The sequence below is a fragment of the Pan troglodytes genome, chromosome 4 (genome assembly GCF_028858775.2).
Source record: "Pan troglodytes isolate AG18354 chromosome 4, NHGRI_mPanTro3-v2.0_pri, whole genome shotgun sequence".
NCBI lineage: Eukaryota > Metazoa > Chordata > Mammalia > Primates > Hominidae > Pan > Pan troglodytes.
Genome location: NC_072402.2, coordinates 83444878 through 83466099, shown reverse-complemented (window position 1 = coordinate 83466099; position 21222 = coordinate 83444878). Strand labels below are relative to the sequence as shown.

At 31.1% G+C, this 21222-nt stretch overlaps 1 pseudogene; it reads right to left on the bottom strand.

Annotated features, from left to right (window-relative positions):
• Positions 1-19861: 19861 nt before the first annotated feature.
• Positions 19862-21222, bottom strand: part of LOC112209226 (beta-glucuronidase-like) — a 97049-nt pseudogene continuing 95688 nt past the window's right edge.

The following is a 21222-nucleotide window of genomic DNA, read 5'->3' as shown; positions in this document are numbered from 1 at the left end:
TTAAATTAAGTTGACCATATCACATACATTGTATCAGGTAATTCTATTTCCCCTGTTTCTTGGATACTTAGCATTTTTAAAAGCATACCTTTATTCTCTGCTCCATTTAGTTGCTTAACATCAAAACGACTGCTTCTTCTTTCTTATCCATCGTCTTTCTTGAAGTTTATGCTTGACTACTTAATTCAAGGACACAAGTCTTCACTTTCTGACCTTCCTAAGTGTTCACTTGACTCACCCAGCCTCCTGCCAATTCAGATAAACGTTCCACCCTCTTGCTCTCCTACCTTCTCAGTAGTTTTTACTTGTCTGATTCGTTGATGGCAGTAAATATAATGGCATAATGTATAATAATGTGATCTCACCTCAAAATAAATTAACAATATAAAAATGCTGTTTAAAAATTAGTTGATCCTTAGCCCACATTTGTAATCTGAGAATCTAAAAAGTTTCTAAAAATAGAAACTTCCAGTTTTAATTCTGATGTGTAATGAGCCTGAAAATAGTCCAGCCATAATCATAAAAATAAAAAAGATACAGAATCTGAAAACCAATGACTTTTCTTGGACCCATCAGATAACTGAAATCAAAGGAAAAATCACCTCCCTTTACTCTGCGGAAACTGGAAATCTGTAGACTCACAGCCAAGATCACATTACCACAAGCACAGCCACTGGAATGAAAAGGTGGCAGGTCCTCTTAAATGATGATTTCAACTAGTTTCTGGAGGCTCTGTGGACTACTTGTAAGTGAGTAACTCTAAAGTCCCAGTCATGGCAGCAGGCACACTCTCTAAAGTGTTTGGCCTACAGGAACTCCTGAAGTTTCTCACGGTAAAGTGAAAAGAAAAATTCCCTCATTTTTTCTGCCATGGAAGGGCAAAAAGTCAATATTTGAAATACATGTAGAGGATTCTCCATAATGAAGGTCTACTCACCAAAGGAAATCATTTTTTTCCAGAGCTTACCTGACTATAAGTAGGGATATTATCCAATTCTAGTCCACTCTAGACTGTCTGTCTCACCTAAGAGGAGGGGGGAAAAAACTAAGACACACTTCTAAAGGTCACAGCTCAGCAACCCAGCCCCACCAAAAGACTAAGATTTAATTATAAGATTGTAGAATGTTTTATTCTATCACGTTGTATAACCACTTCCACAGGAAACCAGTATAATGACAGTAGATTACAGGTGAAAGACCCAAAAGACAGACTTTATTTAAACAAGAATTTATAAGGAAACTCTCAAACAATAGGGGAAACAAAAGGAACTCCAAAGGGATCTACAGCTTTTGGAATCTACAAATAGAATAACAACAACCAAACTCATAGCCAATTGACAGAAAACTTTACACTGAAGATTCACTTAACTCAGCCTCTATTACCTAATATATCATATCCTCCATTCAAAACAAAAATTACGAGATAAGATAAAAAGAAATAAAATACACACTCTGAAGAGGCAAGGCAAACATCAGAACCAGACACAGATGTGGCACAGGTTCCAGAATGATAAGATAGGGAATTAAAATAACAACGAATATTGTATTAAACACTCTCATGGAAAAATTAGATAATACAAGAATAGATGGAGAATGTAAGCATAGGGACAAAAACCCTAAGAAGGTAGCAAAAGGCTATACTGGAAATCACAAATACCTTAGGAGAAAAATATCTTTGGTGGAAGCATCTGTAAACTGGGCATGATGAAAATAGAATCAGAGAGCTTGACAAATAGGTCGATAGAAAATTAACCAAAATCGTAAACAAAGAGAAAAAGTAATATTTTTAAAAGAACAGAATATCCAAGAAAGATGGAAAGTTTAAAAGGTGTAACATAAGTGTATTTGGAATACTAGAAAGATAAGATAGAAATTTCCAAGAATGTTCCAAAATTAATGACACACACGAAACCATAAAACTAGCTAGCTCAGAAAACAAATCAGTATAAATAACGGCAAAAAATCAGCTCTTAGTAGTACCGTATACAACATTCAGAAAACCAAAAGACAGAAAACCTTGAAGAAGCCCAGGGGTGGGAAAATAGATATAGAGAAACAAAGAGAAAAATAACACCAAATTTCTCATTAGAAACCATACAAACAAGAAGAGGGAAGTAAAATATTTAGTATTAAAAGAAAGAAAAACCCTAAACTATAATTCTATATTCAGCAAAATTCTCCTTCAAAAGTGGAAAATAGACTTACTCAGATAAGCAAACACTGAGGGTCCTCATCACTAGCAGAGAGTGCTGAAATAAATATTTTTCAAAACTCTTCAGAGAGAAAGAATATGCTAGGGGTTAGGAAACATGGATCAACATAAAAGTAGGGAAAAAAAGGTGGAGAAAACTAAAGGGAAAATAAACATTTCATTTTTTAATTCTTAATTGATTTTGTTAACTGTTTGCAGCAATCATATTAAAATGGATTGGATTGATCATAACATATTGAGAAATTAAGTGAATGACAGCAAAATTCTGAAAGATAAGAAGGAAGAATTGGAAACACTTTGTTATAATGACCTGAACTATTCAGAAAGTGGGGTAGTGTCATTTGAAAGTGGACTTAGGTTAGTGGAAAATGTACACAGTAGTTCCACCTTATCCAGTTTCATTTTCAGCAGTTTCAGTTACCTGCAGTCAATCAGAGTCTGAAAATATTAAATGGAAAATTCCAGAAGTAAATAATTCATAAGTTTTACATTGTGTGTTGTTCTGAGTAGCATGATGGAATATTGCACCGTTCTGCTTCATTCTGCCTGGAAGTGAATCATATCTTTGTCCAGCATATCTACACTGTCTACACTATATCTGGCTCAATTATCATTCAACTGTACCAGTATTGCAGTGTGCGTGCTAAATAACCCTTATCTTACTTAATAATGGTCCCAAAGTGAATAGTAGTGGTGCTAGCATATTGTTGTAACTGTTTTACATAACGATTAGTTGTTTTTATTAATCTCTTACTGTGCCTAATATAGAAATGAAACTCTATCATAGGTCACTATTATAGGAAAAAGCATATTACACATAGGATTTGGTATAATCAGTGGTTTCAGGCATCCACTGGCAGTCTTGAGATATACCCCCTATGGATAAGGAGGGGCAAGGTGTTACAAACTAACCAAAAATAAATTTAAAAAAATAGAATTGACATTCTAAGAGAGAAGATAAATTAAATCATATAATTCTCACGTAAAACCAGAAAGCAAAGAGAAACAGAAAAAAAGCAGCAAAAAAAATATCAAAGATAAAACAAAGATAGTAGATATTAACCACACCATGTCAATGATCACCTTAAGTTTAATATAAATACAACAATTAAAAGACAAACTTTCTGGGTGTATGGTAAAACACACTCAACTATATGTCATCTACAAGAATCTCAAATACAAAGACATAAAAAATACGAATAAGGGGGTAGAGAATCATATAATGTGCTGTGAGAGTTATTTTTGTGTGAACTTGGCTAGGCTACAGTGCCCAGATGACTGCTCAAACAGCAGTTTGACATCTGTTGCTGTGAAGGTAATTTTAGATATTAACATTTTCATCAGAAGACTTTGAGTCAAGTAAATTATCATTTATAATTTAGGTGGAACTCATTCAGTAAGTTACAAGGGCTTAAGAAAAAAAAGATTATTTGAAAAAGAATAAATTCTGTCTTCAGATTGCCTTTAGACTTGAGATTGCAATACCAATTTTTATTTACCTGGGTCTCCAGCCTGATAGCCTGCTCTACATGTTTCTCATGACTCTCTCTCTCTTTCTGTCTCATATATATATATATATATATATATATATATATATATACACACACACACACACACATATACATATATATTTCTATATAAATACATATATATAATTCTGTGTGTATATATACACATATACGTGTGTATATATACACATATACATGTGTATGTATACACATATACGTGTGTATGTATATATACATATATGTGTGTGTATACGTGTATATACATATACATGTGTGTATATGTGTATATACATACACGTGTGTGTATACTGTATATACATATGTGTGTATATGTGTATATACAACTATATATGTATATATACATATATACAACTACATATGTATGTATTAAATGTATACATATATACAACTACATATGTATGTATTAAATGTATACATATATACAACTACATATGTATGTATTAAATGTATACATATATACAACTACATATGTATGTATACATATATACAACTACATATGTATGTATACATATATACAACTACATATGTATGTATACATATATACAACTACATATGTATGTATACATATATACAACTACATATGTATGTATACATATATACAACTACATATGTATGTATACATATATACAACTACATATGTATGTATACATATATACAACTACATATGTATGTATACATATATACAACTACATATGTATGTATACATATATACAACTACATATGTATGTATACATATATACAACTACATATGTATGTATACATATATACAACTACATATGTATGTATACATATATACAACTACATATGTATGTATACATATATACAACTACATATGTATGTATACATATATACAACTACATATGTATGTATACATATATACAACTACATATGTATGTATACATATATACAACTACATATGTATGTATACATATATACAACTACATATGTATGTATACATATATACAACTACATATGTATGTATACATATATACAACTACATATGTATGTATACATATATACAACTACATATGTATGTATACATATATACAACTATATATGTATGTATACATATATACAACTATATATGTATATAGTTCTCCATATACATTCTATTCTCTAGAGAAATAGAAACAATAATACATACTACGTGTGCATATACTACATGTAGTATGTATTTTTGGTTCTATTTCTCTGGGGAATGCCCACTAATACACACGCTAAAACTTACCCCCAAAACCTCCACAATACTGAATATGAAGTAAAGATGAATTTTAGATAAAGCAGACTTTAAGACAAAAAAAATCAGGGATAAAGGAGGACATTACTAATGATAAAGAAATTAATTCTCCAAAAAGACATAACAATGTTTAAGGTGTATGCATGTAACAATAGAAGATAAACATATCTGAGGCACAAAATATGGTAGAACTGCAACATAGTACACACAAGTCCATGATTCTAGTTGAAGGCTTAAGTAATTTCATTTTAGTAATTGAAAGAGCAACCAAACAGAGAATTCATAATATAGCTGACTTGAACAATACCGCCAACCAACCTGATCTAATTGAAATGTATACAATATTTTATTCAACAATAGCAGAATATAATTTTACTCTAGGAAATATGAATATTCACTAAAATAAATCACATTATGAGGCATAAAATACTTATTTGAAATTTTTAAAGTCTAGAAATCATGCAAATATGCTCTCAGAGTACAGTGGAAGTGAATAGAAAAATTTTTAACTGGTGTGATTTATGGTAAAGAATATTAACCTATCTCATATGATACTGGGATATGGGAAACAAAATGTGTATTTTTAAATGTTTCAATTTGACTTTTCATTCTTAATTCCTTTTCTAGATCTTCACATGAGATTATAGTGGCACAAATATAATTCATGGAGATCAATTTTCCAAAAGCTTCCTTGAGACTAATCTTAATGTTACGATTTATGTCATGTATCTAATGCCTACTGAGACAAAAGCACTTTAGCTTCTCATGAAACTTGTAAATTAGAGATACATATATAAAATTTACTTATAACAAGTAGAATATAAAATTGAATTGTCAATTAAAATGTTACCTTTTTAAAAATTATATATGAATGTTAATTATACATAATTTTGGATGAAAATATTTTATAATTAATACTTTTCTAGTACAAATACCTTTGTACATCCCTAAATAAAATGGTTATAAAGAGAACATCCAAAATTGGAGAATTTTTAAATAAATTATTATTTTGACAATTATTAAAGGAAATTAAATTATTAATTTAATTTTCAATTTATTTTCCTTTATACTATACTTTTCACTTGTTGCATAAGTTGACATTATTTTTGAAATTTTTGGAGCTAAATTAGAGAGAAAACATTGTTTTAATTTAAAAGCCTTAGAACCTACATGGTTTGTTCTTTACCTCTTTTACCACCCATCCATGGTGATGCCAGGTGATCTACTTCTAGCACTGTACATGAACATGAGTTAGATTTTGAAGTATTAACAAAAAAGATGCGAAGTCATTGGTAAAGGAGAGGCATGATATTCTATACAAGTTCAGTCACTGACAGCTCCTCTAATACCTAACGTTTTGGTCCATAGCTAGTAAGTGAAAACTTAGAAGGCCTCTGAGTACTCATTTTAATTATCCACCTTTCTTAGTTGCTTGAAAAATCACAAAAAGAAAATTGTCATTCTTTTGCATTACTAAATATACATAGCACACCTAGATAAATCACAATATTAAAATTTAAATGCATACAGCACTGAATATAATATGATGAATTGGGAATATTTTACCTTAATTTTCTATCTGCTTTTTTGAATAACTTTTGAGTATTTCACATATGGTATCTTAAAAAGCAAGTGTAGATTTACATTGAATGTATTTGTTGAAAGAACCCCTTATTAATATGACATTCAAGAGCACTAAAACTTTTCCTGGATTTGCCAGCTTGATTACATCAAACATGCCTAGTTTATATGAGAAACTCTAATCATGGCTATTATCATAACCATCATTACCATCATCTATTATTACTACTGTCATTTCTAAAAGTTCAGAGGCATGCATCTGTCTGATATGACAGAGTTTTCTAAGCAATTGTATAGCAATTATGTAAGAATTACAAGTTATCTGGAATTACAATATTTGTAATAAAATGAGCCATGCACATAAACATTTAATAGAATATTAAATGCTAATATGCTGATGTTGGGGACATCTTAGACAAAGTAGATTCTTATAATCTGTCAATTAACTCTCATAGGTGAGCAACCATGAGGCCACCATACCCGAGTTTCCATGAGCTCATTTAGCAGATATGATAAAGACAAGGTGTAGGATGACTAGAAAGGAACACTTCTTTTTTTGTTGTTGTTGTTGAGATGGAGTCTCACTCTGTCGCTCAGGCTGGAGTGCAGTGGCGCGGTCTCTGCTCACCGCAAGCTCCGCCTCCTGGTCACACCATTCTCCTGCCTCAGCCTCCCGAGTAGCTGGGACTACAGCCACCCGCCACCACGCCGGGCTCATGTTTGTATTTTTAGTAGAGACGGGGTTTCTCCTTGTTAGCCAGGATGCTCTTGATCTCCTGACCTCATGATCCGCCCGCCTTGGCCTCCCAAAGTGCTGGGATTACAGGCGTGAGCCACCGCGCCCGGCCAGAAAGGACCACTTTTAAAGGGTAGAAATCGCCCAAACAAACCACAAAACTCAATGACATGTTCGCATGCTGGAACAAAAATTACCTGCTCTGTCAAAGTCATGCGTAGAGAGTATGAATTAATCTGTATGTAGTCACTATAAATTTTTACTCTAATATAAAAGATAGCGACAAATGTGTTGTTAAAAATTCTTCTTTGTAAAACAGAAAATAATCTAATTAAGGTTCTATAGAACCTAACTTTCAACGCATGGAATCTGGAGTAAAATTTTCTTGAGTTCTAATCCCAGCTCCCTCTGCCTCGTCTACTACATTAGCTTGGGCAAGAATTTCACCTCGGTAAGCTGCTTCATCATCTGTTTAATTTTAAAACCAATGTATCTACATATTTGTCACAGGCAGACTACCACAGATAGATAAAAATTTTCATTTGTACTTCATGTAAAATGATTTTTTAAATATTGCTGTAGCCTATAATCTAAGTGACCAAGATGTTGATATTTAATAAAATTGTAAGCAGGACCACCTATTAACAATAAATCTGAAGCAAAATTCCAGTAAAGAATTTTTTTAAAAGGATAGTTGTTGGAATTCAAAATTTGCTTATTCTAAATAATTTTTTTCATAGATAAATTTAAGTATAAAGAGAGAAAGAGATGGGGGGAAAGAGAGATGAGATATTCTATAGCGTTAATGTAGCAATGTAAGTCCTTAGTATATGGAACCAAATGAGTTCCTTAATTCCACAAGAAAGATGTAAGGATGCACATCTGTAATTATCTTTAGAATAAGAAACTAAAGTTAACTGAAATTTACATCAAGAAAATAGATAACTTAATTTGGGGTTATGCATATAAGGTCAATGCACAATGCACAACAATGAAAAGGACATTTAATAGTCATCATATCTTTGGTTGAATCTCACAAACATTGAGTAAATCAGAATAATGAGTATCTACAATATGTTCACATTTACATATAAATCAATCACATGAAAAACAGTCTATCATTATTGAGGTTAAAATATTGGGATTTTTTGAAAATTTGGATGTATTACTGAATGAGGGTTGAGTCGAGAAAGACATTTGAGTCAAGAAAGACAAATTGCCCAGTTAAATTTTTTCACTTGATTGTATGAAGGATTTAATTCATTAGCACAACTCAATTGTGCGTGTACTAGAAGACTAGACAGAGATAAAAGAAAATTAATGAACCAGAAAAAAGACACTGAAGTAAGGAGAGATAAAACAATAAAATATAAATATTTTAACAAACAGAGATGCAGTGGGAGCAAAACGTGTAATTGATGTATAACTGAAGTTTAACTAGAAAGAAAGAAAACAGGAAAAAAAGAAAATTTTGAAGAAATAATGACAAAAATGTCCAAAATTGATGAAAGACTACAAGTCACGTATTCAAGTTAAATAGAAAGAAAATTATACTCAGGTCCATCACTTTAAAATAGAAAAGACAAACTTACAGAGAATATCTTTTAAAAACTACAAAAATAGGTAAAGTTTACTGCTTTATGTAGTAGAAAGGCTAAGAGTAGGAATCACAAGAATAGTAACAGAAGTGAGAATATAAAAAAAATTATATTTACTAAGAGAAAAGATATGCTGATCAGAATAAAAGACAATCAATACTAAGCTGACCTGCATTGAGGAATTCCTAAAGAGTGTTCAGCAGATGAACATAAACACAGAGCAAACAATAGGCTTGCAAAAAGAAACAGAGAGGATTGGAAAAGGCAAATACAAATGAATATAAATACAAATAATAATTGGCTCTATACAATGGCAGGAGTATAAATAAACTTTAAATGGCCTAGGACCCTTGCATTGTCTAGGAAACAAATGACTAACTTAAATATAAACCAGGGATTCAGGTTTTAATATCTATGGTAGCTGCTAAAACACTACACAAAGACCATATAGCTGCTAAGTTAATGTGGTTAAAAAAGAATAATAAACTTTGTTAATTACTACAAAATAAAAAAAAGAAAATGTAAAAGACACAGGACAAATAGAAAACAAATATGCTTAAAGAATTGAATACAGATTAGACAATGAGTTACATAAAATCTAAATAGATATTCTAGTTAAAGACTGATGTCAAGTAAAAAAATAACTAATATGTGGCTTAAAAGAGACATACCTTACAAATATCATAAAAATATGCCCAAAATAAGACAGTATATAACATATTTATCACCTATACATATATATCATTCAAATACTAAAAATGAGAAACTTGTGTACGTATACAATAATCAACCACATTAGTCAAGAAGTATTTCTAGAGAGAAGAAAAGCATTTAATACAATGACAAAATCTTAAGATATAGCAACTCTAATGTTTTGTGCACATAAAATTTTGCATATTCAAATTTAAAAGATGACAGAAGCCAAAAGATATGTAAACACATTTACAATTATAGTTGAATATTTTACAATGCCTCTCTCATAACTGATAAAACGGTTTAAAATGGTAACTATTCAAAAGATTTAAAAATGATTAATAAATTATAAAATAATTATACAAATGATGAAAAGATAGTAAAACTATAGAGAGATGCATATATAGGTGTAAATAAAAGAGATACATGGTATGTATCATCAAATGTCAAAGGACTAAATGTATAGTGTATGTAGACTGACTACTTTAGAATTATCTAGAAATAATTAACAAAAAGTTTTAAAAATTTCGGAATATTTCCAAATTATACTGTACATTTCTAAACACGTGTGTGAGATGATGTAACATAGCATGTAATTAGTATATGAATTTAAGAAACAACATGGAAATATGACACTAGAAAATAGAAAGAATATAGCTATAGCTGTACTTTTAAGGAAAACTGTTCAAGGACTTTATATGAAATAATGAAAAGTTAGAAAAATCAGTGATTTAAACATTCATCTGGAGTGATATGTATGTATATGTGTGTATATATTTTATTTAATTTGGTTCATATGCTGAATTAGAGCAATTTATGGCTGCAAAACCAATCTTTCATTTCTGAAATAAACTATGCTCTGCCTTGATGTGTTTTTTGTGGATTAAGCTTATGATGATGCAATATATATGCATTTGTCTACATAAGAATGATCCAGGCCAGGTGTGGTGGCTGACACCTGTCATCTCAGCACTTTGGGAGGCCAAGGCAGGCAGATCACCTGAGGTGAGGAGTTCATGACCAGCCTGGCCAACATGGCAAAATCCCGTCTCTACTACAAATACAAAAATTAGCTGGGCATGGTGGTGGGAGCCTGTAATCACAGCTGCTTGGGAAGCTGATGCAGGAGAATCGATTGAGCCCAGGTGGCAGAGGTTGCAATGAGAAGAGATCATGCCATTGCACTCCAGCCTGGGTGACAGAGTGACACTACTTCTCAAGAAAAAAAAAAAAAAAAAAGAATGATCAGTCTGCAATTTTCTTCTCTTTTCATAACCTCATCAAGTTCTGAAATCAATGTTATGAAGGATGCAAACATTTAAACGAAAAACTTGAAAAATCTCTTCGTCTTATCAAATTCTACCAAATAATTAAGAAGAAGAGAATATTCTTTCCAAAAATCTTTTCCAGGGTATAGACTAAAAATGGCGTAATTCCCACATCATTTTTTTTTTGACATTTCAAGAAGTCTTTTATTTTCACTAAATTAGAAGCTAAAGGTAACTAAAGTTAGATACCATTCTGCTTTATCAGGCAATAATTTACAATTTTATTCAAGCCAGTCATAAAATTCATTTCATAAAGTATTCATTCATATAAGGTTCTAGGAATTGATATACTACAGTTTTTTGAAATAAATATCACTTATTCAGTCAGATTCACATCTTAGAGTATTCACATTCAAAATGCCAACAAAGCCGACAAGTCTAAATTGTTTTTGACAGTAATTCTGTATCATTTTCTATGTTTACAAAGAGTTTGGCATGCAATAATCTGTAATATAATCTCCATTTTTGGAAAAAATATTTTTATATCTGCTTATCCATGTTTTCCTTTTCTTCTTTTCTTTTTTCTTTTATTATTATTATACTTTAAGTATTATAATAATCATTTTTAAAGCTAGACTTTATGTCTAAAACATAAATGCCAAGTATTCAACAATGCATTAGTCAAATGAATTTTGCAATATAAGGAAGATATATATTTCAATGTAAGATGAGTTTAAGTGCAGAAATTAAAAATTTTATTTAACTTTGAAATTCATTACATTCTACCACATTAAGAGAAAAATGTAGAAAATAGTTTGATCATTTCAGTATATGCAGAAAAAGACAGTGCATATAATTCAAAATCAAGAGTTAACAGTGTAACATGTATTTGAGACTACTAAAGAAACAGCTCTACATTCAAGGCATGCAAGAAAAGTAGAATATACTTTTGGTAAAAGATTGTAAGAAGCATGGTAATGTGGATTTCTTGCCTAAGTTTAGAGGGTTAAAGGATTTTATGTCAGATTTTGTAAGATAAATTCTATGTGTGAACATACAGTTAAAGGAGTTTTATTCAATTTTTCCATAAATTGATCACTGCAATAAAAAATACAAGTTTTTCTTAGAACACTAATCTGCTCTTAAACAAAAATTTAAAGGATTATAAATGGTTAATAAAAATCTTACCTTATGATCAGACATAAAAATTGGATATATTTGCCTATAAGGTTTTAATAAACACAGGGTTTAACATTAATAGTACACTAATGTAAAAATGACATTTGGTTTATTTGGTATAAAAATCACACGGGAAGCATTGTCAGATATGAAATGGTGTTTGGCTTTCTTTGAGTTGTATTTGCATAAATATGTTATTGGTATGTGTTCCAAAATTATGGGAAACACCTATACTTCTAATATGACTTACTGTATGTTATTAATAATTATGACTGTTATGTAAAATTTTTGTGTGCCACAAAAGTAACCAAAATTTCCTAGTCAATTGTGGCTTTAACAGTGACTGCTCTAAGGCATTTTGTCATCCACCAACAATTGTTGTCTTGTTTTGATCCACTTTAAAAGGTGGTTTATAATCAGCCATAGGACTCTAACAGGTGTTCTTGAATGCAAGCTTCTGATAACTTTGGATATTGTGACATTAGAATAGAGGAAAATCCTTCAGGACTCTCATGGAGAGCTGAAAAGTTCATGAATATCAAGCAGAACAGGAGTTAACTGCATGGACTGAACTAATAAAAGACTGAAGTAATTTTTTTTGACATTTTGCTTAAAACATTGCTGATCCTTTGTTTTGATTTTCAGAGTCAAGAAAACTTATTCTTTTGAGCTATTGACAACTTTTAACAATTAAGTATCCTCCTGTGAACAAAAGTTGGAACATATTTGTTTCTCTCTTCCTGATTTATCCAGAATTTGGAAACTCTTTATGAGTATTCTTAACTTATGGCCATATTGTTATTTGCATAAGTGCAATAAGAATTTTTTTTTTTTTTGGAACATGACACAACTGGAGAAACTTGTTATTTTTATCAAGGCTTTACTGAAATGATGTGCTTTTTTTAAAGGAATTAAATTTGACAGAGCCAATAAAATTCCCTTAAGAAAACTGGCCTCATACTTGTCTACAGAGGCCTTGTGCAGGGTTCTTGACCTCGGTAAGTAAAGAATGTCACTTTCTGAAAGGCTCAGGAGCTCCAAGTTGTCATGGGACCTCAAGAGGAGAGGAATTTACCTAACTCATAGGTATTTGAGGGTACAAAGCCATGGCTGGGATCATCTTTAAAAAAGTCTTATCTGAGAATCTTTCTATGCAACAAATTTCCATCAAAGTCAACTTAAAAAGTCTATGTGAAAAATAATTATTCTTGCTGCATATTATACAAATAATCAGGCCAAGTATAATAAAGCAAGTTGAACTTACCATGATTTGTCTTTGGTAAAAATGAAAGACTGGAGAGAGAAAAATTATGTTTCAAGAATTATGGTACACTTGTTATTAAATTCTAGTCTCATCAGTTGTTTTTGAGGTTTCCTTTTCAAGCAGTTTAGAGTAACCCTGCTTATTCCTGTGAACCAATCAGTGATCTCTGGCCGCTGCTCAGAAGAAACTAGAGGGAAAGTAATGTAAAAAATCTGTATCAGTATTCTAATTCTGGACACATACTGGAATCAGCTAGCAATCCCCTATCAGCTTGGTTGCAATATTTGCCTAGTTCATAGAAAGCCTTCTTATTTATTTTACTTGGGATAATTTTACTTATTTTGCTTCAGTGTTGTGGAATATATTGCTGTTGTACTCTGCATCAGAATGCAGGATAAGCTTACTGAATGTTTCCTTAAATTGTACACTTATTAATCTTCCGATATCCAGTTTTGTCAGAATGTTTTCTTACATTGTGCACTTATTAATCTTCCAGTTTTGTCAGATCTTGGAGTTATAAATGGCCCTCAGCATATTGATGCTTTCTGACTTAGCTCCCCTCTATCCTGAACACAAGGGACCTTCATAGTTAGGCAGAAATATCATCACCCCTATTCAGCCTAAAGAAGTCACAGAAGATGGATTTTTGTCCCTCTACAATCCTTAGAATGAAGGGTTATCTTACAAAGAAAATAGGGGAAATTTCAGAGACTTTTGAACCAGAGCAACTCCATCTTGAAAAGGGACTAAGTAAAATAAGGCTGAAACGTAATGGGCTTCATTCTCAGAGGGTTAGGCATTCTAAGTCACAGGATGAGGTAGGAGGTCATCAAAAGATACAGGTCATAAATACCCTGCTGGTAAAACAGTTTGTAGTAAAGAAGCTGGCTAAAACCTACAAAAATCAAGATGGCGACGAGAGTGACCGTTAGTCATCCTCACTGCCATATTCCCACCAGCAGCATGAGAGTTTACAAATGCCACGGCAACATCAGGAAGTTTCTCTATATTCTAAAAATGGGAGTAACCCTCAGTTCCAGGAATTGCCCACCCCTTTTCCAGAAAACTCACGAATAATCTACCCATTGCTTAGCATATAATCAAGAAATAGCCATAAAAATGGGCAACCAGCAGCCCTTGAAGGTGCTCTGCCTGTGGAGTAGCCATTCTTTATTCCTTTATTTTCTAATAAACTTGCATGCACTTAAAAACTCAATTTATGATAATTCGTACTAAATTTAGGATAAAAAATTATATTTGAACATATTACTTTTTCAAAATACTATTGCAAATATTATACAGCCAATATAATACTTAATGGTGAAATATTAAAAACTATTTTTCAAATGTGGAGAACAATTTAGGGATATAATTTAATCTCACCTGTATTCAACATTGTACTAAAGAGATTGATGTGAATCCAATCACACAATTAAAATTAATGAAATGTATAAATATCAGAAAATAATTATAAATAGCTATCACATTTACATGTATTAATTGTCCAAATTGATCTATAGATTGAAATCAATTTCAGTCAAAATTCTATCAGGTTTTTTGGAGAAATTTAAAAACTGTATATAAAGTTTAAATGGAAACCCAGAATACCCATATTCATCACAATCGGGTGGAATAAGAACAAAGTTCTAAGTCTTACATATTTCAAGACAAAGCTTGCAACATTAATTTGGTACTGGTTCAAGTAGAAGATAATCAGTAGAAGAGATTAAGGGGTCCATCAACAGAATTGATAACATTTTTTCCTAGAAAAATAATAAAATTGTCTTTTTAGTAAATGCTGCTAGGTAAACTGGCTGTCTACTTAGAAAAAATAAAATATATTTTATATCTCACATTCATGTATATAGATCAATTCTACTCAAATTGTCCCAGGCAAAGAAAGAGGAAAAATATTCTAGATTATAATATAGAAGAGTATTTTGCTATCTTGTGCATAGTGAATATTTTGAAAACAGAACGGATAGTAAAAAAAAGAGTATTTCATCTTGTTATAATAAAGTTAGTTTTGCTCAATAAAATACAGCATTATGAGAGTTAATTTGTAAGGTCAGTATGGGAGAAGGCATTTGCAACATGTATAACCAGCAAAGCCTTAATATATAGTGTTTTTTAATCCTAAAAATCAATATAAAGACAGTAATTTTTTAATTAGAAGAACACAAAATTTGCAGGGACGCAGGTAAACAACCCACTTAAATACATCAGAAATATTAAACAAGGAAAAAACAAAGCAAGTAAACAAAAAAAAACTGTCTTTTATTAAAGATGCCAATATTTTTCTGCAGTGAGAATTATTTCGGATTTTCCTTTTGCGACTCACCTGAATTTGATGTAAAAAATAAGTATTCATCATTACCCCATAACAAATTGTTATAAAAATGATTTTTAAAAAACACTACATTTGTATTATCATTTTCCATGTAGTATGCTAAAGTATAAAGGCAAATTATCCTTAATATGTCTGTAGGAAAGATGCTCAAGGTTTTATTCACTTTTTTCTTCTCTACTTTTTTTTACCTGAACATATTTCAAAATCCTCAATATTATCTACAAAGGACCGAAGCTCTCCCACCCTCAAGAGAGTTTTCACTGGCCTACACACATTTCTTAATATGCACCTGCCAAAAGGCACTACAATTTTTTTTATCAAAATGGCCAGGTCCTTCTTTTCTCAAGATAATCCGCCTGATAATTTCCTTGCATAAAATCACTTTTATAACCTTGTATCTTGAGTTTTGAATCATACTGTTTCAGGACTTGAATTGTATACACTCATGACTCCAGAGTTTGTTTCATGATAGTTATCACCATTATTATGGTGTAGGTATCTGTACAGTTATTTGTTAAATGTTTGTGTTTTGGTACAAATCCTGAGTCCTTTTGCAACTATTTCAATTACATAAAAATGCAAATATTTATCCTTAGGATATTTTGGAAACTTTGGGGAAATTTCAGCTGGCCCCCAAAGCAAAATAGCAAAATGATGCTGCAATTTCCTAGCTTATTCTTTTTCTCCCATTAGTAGCCCTGGCAGAAACCTCTAGCCCCTGATCAAAGCCAATGATTAGTTTAGAAGACTGGATTTTACTGCCTAAGCCTCCTCTTCCAGGGCAGAATGAACACACATCGTACCTGCACACATTCTTAGGTTTTCTGATTTGAAATATTAATAATTTGAAGCTAAAATAAAATTCTCCTTTACAAAATACATTTTTATCCTCAGGAAAAATAGTATTTTTGAGTGCTAGTTACCTTGCTTTCCTTTAGAGCCAGGAGAATATAAAAAGTTTTAAAGACTGCATACATTAACTTATTTCCGGTATATATAAAAATTCAGCAGTTTTATATTAAACGGTTGCACATTATTTTACCACAAAATAAGACCCTCTGTTAAAAACTCCATCAGACTACCCAAAAATGTGTCCTCTCAGCATTAAAATTGATTTAACACATCAAGTTTATTATAAAAATACACTTTTTCTTTGATGATATTTGAGGCAAGCATTGAGCAAACTGTAAACTGCAAATATACATATATACACATATACATAGAGTATATATAAGAATCAATGATCTGGTTGATCATAAGACACCACTTATTTGAGGCACAGTGAAACAAGATTATAAATTATCAAACTAATTATACTATTGATAATTAAAATAAATAGAATTATGGAAATAATGTAGAGTACTTATATAAATAATATATAATTCAAAGCATATTGTATCATTCTTACATTATTGTGTATACATAAAAATGGTATTTGAATATGTGACATTTATATACAAAATTTTAATAACTTAGTGTCTTGCTCTTGTCACTGCAATAGATGTTTAGAACATTTCTAATACTTTGAAAAAATTTCCCATGCCAACACCATGTCTCACCTACTAACCTACTTGTGTCTCTGTGTATTTCTCTTATTAAACATCTCTTATAATCAAATCATTTACAATGTGATCTTTTTCATCTGGCCTCTTTCAATTTGCATAATAGTTTTGAGGTTCATCCATTTTTGTTTATCCACTCTCAGTTGATGAACTATTTTGACTAATGTTGCCGTGAAACAGTAACTCATAAGAATACTGTTGAATAATGTTGTTGTGAACAATAACTCACAAGATTTTAGGTGATGTATGTTTTAATTTCTATTGAATAGATATTCAGGAGTGGAATTGGTGATTCATGTGATACATTTTGTTTAAGTGTTTAATCAATTTTCAACTTGTTTTCCAGATTTGCCTGACAAATTTGCATCTCTATCAGCAAGTGTAAGGTTTTTCATTCTTCCCAACATTGAATATTGCCTGTCTCTTTAATTATTGCCATTTTAATGGGTGTGAAGTGGTATTTAACTGTAATTTTACTATAATGATTTAAATATTGAGAATTATTTTATGTTTAGCATCGTTTTATGTGCTTTTGTGCCTATTTGTGAATATTCATTGGAAAAATCAAAATGGTTTACCCATTTTAGTTGGTTTGTCTTTTCACTATTGAGATGTAAGAGTTCTTTATATACTCTAGAAAAAAAATCCCTTATGAGATATATGGACTTACAAATATTTTACCTCATATTTATAAATTCTTCTTCATGTATTCTGAGGACACTTTGGTGCTTAACATATTGTTTTACAGGTTTTTAAAAATGTTGCTTATATATTGTTTTACAGATTTTTTATAGATTGTTATCTGGTAGATTTATTATTTTTATCGTTGTTATGTCTTTCTTTTTCTCAAGAATTTTTCTTTGTCTAAAATGTACATTATCAGATATTATTGTAGTAATTCATTTTATTTCTTAAAGTTTGCATGATATATCTTTCTTCATCTTTTAACTTTCAACTTTTTTGTCTTTGAATTTGAGGTGAATTTTATATAAATAGGATATGGTTAGGCCATTTTAGAAGGTCACTTTATCGGTCTTGTTTTTTAATTGATTATATACATAATTTTATTGAAGCAACTATTAATATGTTAGCACTGAAGTCTGCAATTGTATTACTTGTTTTTGCTGTTTCTTATTCTATTTCTTTTTTATTTGCCATCCTATGGATTACTGAAATTTTGGGAGGATTTCCTCTTGTTTTTTTTAATAGTGTTTTTACTTGTAACTCTGACATGGTTTTTATATTGTTTGCCTTTTATATTATAATACATACATGAAATTACAAAAGACTACTCATATCAATAATTTTACCACTTTGAGTGAATTGTGGAAGCCTCATTTCTCTTTAGGTAGAATATGGAGTTTAGAACAATGCTATTGTATTTGTATAGTAGGAGTGAATCATGCTTATAGATAAAATAATATGAAGGTGGGTCAATAGCCAAAACTGTGTCATACAGATATGTGGGTAAGAAAAATAAAGGTTTTATTATTATTATTACTAGACAGCCATTACACAGTCAAAAGTGTAGCATGCTTAGGTTGTGTTTCAGAGAGTTTATTCTGACAGTATTTCCATACACGGATTAGAATTTGTCTGGAATGAACTCATAGAATGTAGTTAAATTACCATCTTAGTTGTGGTAGTACAAAGTAAAGTAAAAAAAAAAATAATGCAAGGATGTCCAAAAAAGGTATAAAATTAAAGTTATCAGAGTCTTTAGAAAGTTACACAAATCTCAGTTAATAACTGCTTGAATGTCTGAAGATAAAGAGTGATATATATTTACGTTTGGGAGAAGAAGTAGAGATGAAGAGTACTTTATGAAGTAATTATGGCTGAAATTACACAGTATTTGGAAATTGCTTTTGGTATTTTAGGAAAAATATGTTCATGGGAGATTGTTTAAATACAACTGTAAGCTATTCATATGCAGTCAAGATTAGAGACACTTATGTAATGATATATATGTACAATGTTGCTTCTTGAAAATAGGAAAACACCTAAATATCCACCAAAAATATTTGAATAAATTATAAATAATCCATAATTTATGCAATTATGTAGCATTTCAAATATGCATTAGAAAGAAATTAATAGTGGACAGATTGATGAAGAACTCATGTAATTAGAGATATTATAGTTGTGCCAAAGTTTTAGAAAAAAATATTCATAGAAAAACATACATATGAGTCCACTGTTGAGAAGAATTGAGAAGAAAAATTAACACATTAGTTACAATGAAGGTGAATATTAGGGTGTATTAAGAGAGGATCTGTTGGAAAGACATTCAAAATTACACCAAATTATTTAAGTGCTGGAATTTTGGTAATTTTATGTAGTTTTTATGTGTTTTAATATTTTCACATAAAATATTGCTAAAATATAAAAGAGCATATTATTATAAAGTAACCTTCACTTTATGTGTTTGCATATTATTATGTAAGAAAATATTAGCAAGACACTATAAATTTAATATTTTCCAGGATATAAATAATTGACTTGTTTAATTCTAATGTTACGGTTCCTGATGCTAGCAACACAGTGATTATATGTATTTGTCTCTGTCCATGAAAAAGGGATTGGGAAACATAAAATTTAAATGATAGAAAAACAAATCCACAAATATTCTATTGTTTTGAACGCTGAATCTTGATTAGAAACGTAAGATATTTTATTAGAATGCTAATCACTTGCAGAAGAAAAGAAACAAAGCCTTTTTTGTGTAATTATGTTATAAATATAAACTCCATTGAGACAATCTAAGTAGGTATCAGCAGAGAATACTAATGTAAAATAGGCACAATGGAATAAGAGAGGATCCTGGAATAATAAAAATGAAAAGGGGCTTGAATAATATATATGAAGAAGGGGCTGGTTTTCATTCATCTATGTGATTGCATTGCTTAAATTTCTTCAAGTGAAGCCATTTGCTTTTTCCACTATAAGTCCTGGAAGATGTGGTTACAAAAAATAAGAAAACACCCTACAGTGAGATCTGAGTATAATTTCTTCGGACCATATAACAGTCAATGTTAATTTCCTTACGCTTCTTCCGGCATTTAATCCAAATAGGACCTTCTGGCCGGGTGTGGTGGTTCACGTCTGTAATGCCAGCACTTTGGGAGGCGGAGGTGGGTGGATAGCTTAAGGTCAGGAGTTCAAGACCAGCCTGGCCAACATGGCGAAATCCTGTCTCTACCAAAACATACAAAAATTAGCCAGATGTGGTTGTGCATGCCTATAATCTCAGCTACACGGGAGGCTGAAGTGAGAGAATTCCTTGAACCCGGGATGCGGAGTTGTGGTGGGCAGAGATCGCACCATTGCACTCCAGCCTGGACAACAGAGCTAGGCTCCATCTAAAAAAATAAAGAAAATAAAAAAAATTTTAAAAAAGACCTTCTATTTTCTTAAACCATGTCAGCTTTTAATTCAACATATTGTAACTTGTTGACTTAATAATGTTTGCTTAATAACCTGAGTCTTTTAAAGAATTATATTCTTAAAATATCTATAATCCAATTTTGGCACAGAATGTGTAGCAAATTTATTAATACTTAAAAGCCTTGTTTAAAGGTTTACTTGCCAAGCCCGTGGTGAAAAGCCATGTTTTCTCTCCACTGGCCTTTAAACTCTGGCCAAAACCAGCCCCTAAGTGTAAGTCTTTCTTCCTTCCTAAAAATCCTGAGCCAGACTTCTAATATCATCATTTCTGTTTCTTCAGGAGAGTGTCAAATTGGAAATATGGCTCCCAAGAACCTAATATTAGCTTTGCTATTCCCACAGTTGATTGTCTGGTTATGTAAGGGAAGAAAGAAATTTCCCAATTATTCTATTTCAGAATAAGCTTTAATTCTCACTCTATAACCAATGTAGCCACAAAAGTTCTCAGGACAAGCCACTGTGGTTTAGTCAATAAGGTTGATCTCAATCCCTCAGTGCCGTACAGAGATAGGAGGCCTTGTACTAAAAACTACTTGAAGAGTTAGGTTGCAGTTTGTTATTTTGAA